Here is a 5,949-nt window from a genome sequence, read left to right as displayed (position 1 = left end):
GGGGGGGTCCGATAACCCCTCGGTACTCCGAAAAATGCCCGAACCACTCCAGAACTATTCCGCTGTCCGAATATAACCTTCCAATATATCAATCTTTACCTCTCAACCATTTTGAGACTCCTCGCCATGTCCGTGATCTCTTCCGGGACTCCGAACAACCTTCGGTCACCAAAACAAATAACTCATATAATACATATCATCCTCGAACGTTAAGCGTGCGGGCCCTACGGGTTCGAGAACTATGTAGACATGACCGAGACACCTCTCCGGTCTTTAACCAATAGCGAAACCTGGATGCTCATATTGGTTCCCACATATTCTACGAAGATCTTTATCGGTCGAACCGCAATGTCAGCATACGTTATTCTCTTTGTCATCGGTATGTTACTTGCCCAAGATTCGATCGTCAGTATCTTCATACCTAGTTCAATCTCATTACCGGCAAGTCTCTTTAATCACTCCGTAGTGCATCATCCCGTAACTAACTCATTAGTCACATTTCTTGCAAGGCTTCATATGATGTGCATTGCCGAGAGGGCCCAGAGATACCTCTCTGATACTCCGAGTGACAAATCCTAATCTCGATCTATGCCAACCCAACAAACACCTTGGGAGATACATGTAGAGCATCTTTATAATCACCCAGTTATGTTGTGACATTTGATAGCACACAAGAAATTCCTCGGTGTTCGGGAGTTGCATAATCTCATAGTCGGGGGAATATATATTTGACATGAAGAAAGAAGTAGCAATATAACTGAACGATCATTATGCTAAGCTAATGGATGGGTCTTGTCCATCACATCATTCCACTAATGATGTGATCCCGTTTATCAAATCACAACTCATGTCCATGGTTAGGAAACTTAACCATCTTTGATCAACGAGCTAGTCTAGTAGAGGCATACTAGGGACATGGTGTTTTGTCTATGTATTCACACAGGCATCAAGTTTCCGGTTAATAAAATTCTAGCATGAATAGTAAACATTTATCATGAATAAGGAAATATAAAATAAGAACTTTAGTATTGCCTCTCGGGCATATTTCCTTCAGTCTCCCACTTGCACTAGAGTCACTAATCTAAATTACATTGTAATGAATCTAACACCTATGGAGTCTTGGTGCTGATCATGTTTTGCTCGTGGAAGAGGCTTAGTCAACGGGTCTGCAACATTAAGATCCGTATGTATTTTGCAAATCTCTATCTCTCCCACGTTGACCAAATCTCAGATGGAGTTGAAGCATCTCTTGATATGTTTGGTCTTTTTGTGAAATCTGGATTCCTTCGCCAAGGCAATTGCTCCAATATTGTCACAAGAGATTTTCATTGGACCCGATGCACTAGGTATTACACCTGGAACGGATATGAAAACTCCTTCATCCAGACTCCTTCATTTGCTGCTTCTAAAGCGGCTATGTAATCCGCTTCACACGTAGATCCCGCCACGACCCTCTGCTTGGAACTGCACCAACTAACAGCTCCACCATTCAATAAAAATACATATCCGGATTGTGATTTAGAATCATTCGGATCAGTGTCAAAGCTAGCGTCGACGTAACCACTTACGACAAGCTCTTTGTCACCTCCATAAACGAGAAACATATCCCTAGTCCTTTTCAAGTACTTCAGGATGTTCTTGACCACTGTCTAGTGATTCACTCTTGGATTACTTTGGTACCTCCCTGCTAAACTTATAGCAAGGCACACATCAGGTTTGGTACACAACATAGCATACATGATAGAACCTATGGCTGAGACATAGGGAATGACTTTCATTTTCTCTCTATCTTCTGCAGTGGTCAGGCATTGAGTCTGACTCAACTTCACACCTTGTAACACAGGCAAGAACCCTTTCTTTGACTGATCCATTTTGAACTTCTTCAACACTTTATCAAGGTATGTGCTTTGTGAAAGTCCTATCAAGCGTCTTGACCTATCTCTATAGATCTTGATGCCCAATATATAAGCAACTTCACCGAGGTCTTTCATTGAAAAACTCTTTTTCAAGTATCCTTTTATGCTATCCAGAAATTCTACATCATTTCCAATCAACAATATGTCATCCACATATAATATTAGAAATGCTATAGAGCTCCCACTCACTTTCTGTAAATACATGCTTCTCCAAAAGTCTATATAAAACCATATGCTTTGATCACCTCATCAAAGCGTATATTCCAACTCCGAGATGCTTGCATCAATCCATAAATGGATCACTGGAACTTGCACACTGTGTTAGCACCTTTAGGATTGACAAAAACTTCTGGTTGCATCATATATAACTCTTTATTAAGAAATCCATTAAGGAATGCAGTTTTGACATCCATTTGCCAGATTTCATAATCATAAAGTGCGGCAATTGCTGACATGATTCAGACAGACTTAAGCATCGCTACGGGTGAGAAAGTCTCATCGTAATCAACTCCTTGAACTTGTCGAAAACCTTTTGCAACAAGTCGGGCTTTATAGACAGTAATATTACCATCAGCGTCAGTCTTCTTCTTGAAGATCTATTTATTCTCTATGGGTCGTCGATCATCGGGCAGATCCACCAAAGTCCACACTTTGTTCTCATACATGGATCCAATCTCAGATTTTATGGCCTCAAGCCATTTATCGGAATCTGGGCTCATCATAGCTTCTTCATAGTTCGTAGGTTCATCATGGTCTAGTAACATGACCTCCAGAACAGGATTACCGTACCACTGTGGTGCGGATCATGCTCTGTTTGACCTAGGAGGTTCTGTAGCAACTTGATATGTAGTTTCATGATATTTATCATTAGCTCCTTCTCCAGTTGGTGTAGGCATCACGGGAACAAAATTCTCGGGTGAGCTACCTTCCAAATTGAGAGCAGGTACAATTACCTCATCAAGTTCTACTTTCCTCATACTCACTTCTTTCGGGAGAAACTCCTTCTCCAGAAAGGTTTTGTTCTTAGCAACAAAGATTTTGCCTTCGGACTTGTGGTAGAAGGTGTACCCAATTGTTTCCTTAGGGTATCCTATGAAGATGCACTTCTCCGATTTGGGTTCGAGCTTATGAGGCTGAAGCCTTTTGACATAAGCGTCGCATCCCCAAACTTTAAGAAACAACATCTTAGGTTTGTTGCCAAACCACAGTTCATACGGTGTCTTCCCAACAGATTATGACGGTGCCTTGTTTAAAGTGAATACAACTGTCTCTAATGCATAGCCCCAAAATGATAGTGGTAAATCGATAAGTGACATCATAGATCGCACCATATCAAATAAAGTGCGATTACGACATTCAGACACACCATTACGTTGTGGTGTTCCAGGTGGTGTGAGTTGTGAAAATATTCCACATTGTTTTAAATGAAGGCCAAACTCGTAACTCAAATATTCTCCTCCACGATCAGATCGTAGAAACTTTATTTTCTTGTTACGATGATTCTCCACTTCACTCTGAAGTTCTTTGAACTTTTCAAATGTTTCAGACTTGTGTTTCATTAAGTAGATATACCCATATCTGCTCAAATCATCTGTAAGGTTAGAAAATAACGATACCCGCCACGAGCATCAACACTCATTGTACCGCATACATCGGTATGTATTATTTCCAACAAGTCACTAGCTCATTCCATTGTTCCGGAGAACGGAGTTTTAGTCATCTTGCCCATAAGGCACGGTTCGCAAGTATCAAATGATTCATAATCAAGTGATTCCAAAAGTCCATATTTATGGAGTTTTTTCATGCGCTTTACACCGATATGACCCAAACGGCAGTGCCACAAATAAGTTGCACTATCATTATCAACTTTGCATCTTTTGGCATCAATATTATGAATATGTGTATCATCACGATCAAGATTCAACAGAAATAGACCACTCTTCAAGGGTGCATGACCATAAAAGATATTACATATATAAATAGAACAACCATTATTCTCTGATTTAAATGAATAATTGTCTTGCACTAAACAAGATCCAGATATAATGTTCATGCTAAAGGCTGGCACCAAATAACAATTATTCAGGTCTAAAACTAATCCCGAAGGTAGATGTAGTGGTAGCGTGCCGACGGCGATCACATCGACCTTGGAACCATTTCCGACGCACATCGCCACCTCGTCCTTAGCCAATCTTTGTTTAATACGTAGTCCCTGTTTCGAGTTACAAATATGAGTAACCTAACCGGTATCAAATACCCAGGCACTACTACGAGAATTAGTAAGGTACACATCAATAACATGTATATCAAGTATACCTTTGTTCACTTAGCCATCCTTCTTATCTGCCAAATACTTGGGGAAATTCCGCTTCCAGTGACCAGTCCCTTTGCAGTAGAAGCACTCAGTTTCAGGCTTGGGTCCAGCTTTGGGTTTCTTCCCTGGAGTGATAACTTGCTTGTCATTCTTCTTGAAGTTCCCCTTCTTTTTACCCTTGCCCTTCTTCTTGAAACTATTGGTCTTGTTAACCATCAACACTTGATGCTCCTTTTTAATTTCTATCTTCGCGGCCTTTAGCATCGCGAAGAGCTCGGGAATAGTCTTTTCCATCCCTTGCATATTGTAGTTCATCACAAACCCTTTGTAGCTTGGTGGCAATGATTGAAGAACTCTGTCAATGACACAATCATCTGGAAGATTAACTCCCAGCTGAGTCAAGTGATTATGGTACCCAGACATTCTGAGTATGTGTTCACTAATAGAACTGTTCTCCTCCATCTTGCAACTATAGAACTTGCTGGAGACTTCATATCTCTCAACTCGGGCATTTTCTTCAAATATTAACTTCAACTCCTGGAACATCTCATATGGTCCATGATGTTCAAAACGTCTTTGAAGTCCCGATTCTAAGACGTAAAGCATGGCACACTGAACTAACGAGTATTCATCAGATCGAGCTTGCTAGGTGTTCACAACGTCAACTTCTGCTCCTGCAGCAGGCCTTGCACTCAGCGGTGCATCAAGGACGTAATTCTTCTGTGCAGCAATGAGGATAATCCTCAAGTTACAGACCCAGTCCGTGTAGTTGCTAATATCATCTTTCAACTTAGCTTTCTCTAGGAACGTATTAAAATTCAAGGGAACGGTAGCATGGGCCATTGATCTACAACATAGATATGCAAAAACTATCAGGACTAAGTTCATGATAAATTAAGTTCAATTAATCATATTACTTTAAGAACTCCCACTTAGACAGACATCCCTCAAGTCATCTAAATGATACATGATCCAAATCAACTAAACCATGTCCGATGATCATGTGAGATGGAGTAGTAATGAATGGTGAACATCTCTATGTTGACCATATCTACTATATGATTCACGTTCGACCTTTCGGTCTCCAGTGTTCCGAGGCCATATCTGTATATGCTAGGATTGTCAAGTTTAACCCGAGTATTCCGCGTGTGCAAAACTGGCTTGCACCCGTTGTATTTGAACGTAGAGCCTATCACACCCGATCATCACGTGGTGTCTCAACATGAAGAACTTTCGCAACGGTGCATACTCGGGGAGAACACTTATACCTTGAAATTTTTAGTAAAGGATCATCTTATAATGCTACCGCCGTACTAAGCAAAATAAGATGCATAAAAGATAAACATCACAGGCAATCAAAAATATGTGACATGATATGGCCATCATCATCTTGTGCTTTTTATCTCCATCACCGAAGCAATGTCATGATCTCCATCGTCACCGGCTTGACACCTCGACCTCCATTGTAGCATCGTGATCGTCTCGCCAACCATTGCTTCTACGACTATCGCTACCACTTAGTGATAAAGTAAAGCAATTACATAGCGTTTGTATTTCATACAATAAAGCGACAGCCATATGGCTCCTGCCAGTTGCCGATAACTTTTACAAAACATGATCATATCATACAACAGCTTTATATCAGATCATGTCTTGACCATATCACATCACAACATGCCCTGAAAAAACAAGTTAGACGTCCTCTACTTTGTTTGTTGC

The sequence above is a fragment of the Triticum dicoccoides genome, chromosome 5B (assembly GCF_002162155.2).
Source record: "Triticum dicoccoides isolate Atlit2015 ecotype Zavitan chromosome 5B, WEW_v2.0, whole genome shotgun sequence".
NCBI lineage: Eukaryota > Viridiplantae > Streptophyta > Magnoliopsida > Poales > Poaceae > Triticum > Triticum dicoccoides.
Note: the sequence above shows the minus strand (reverse complement) of the source record.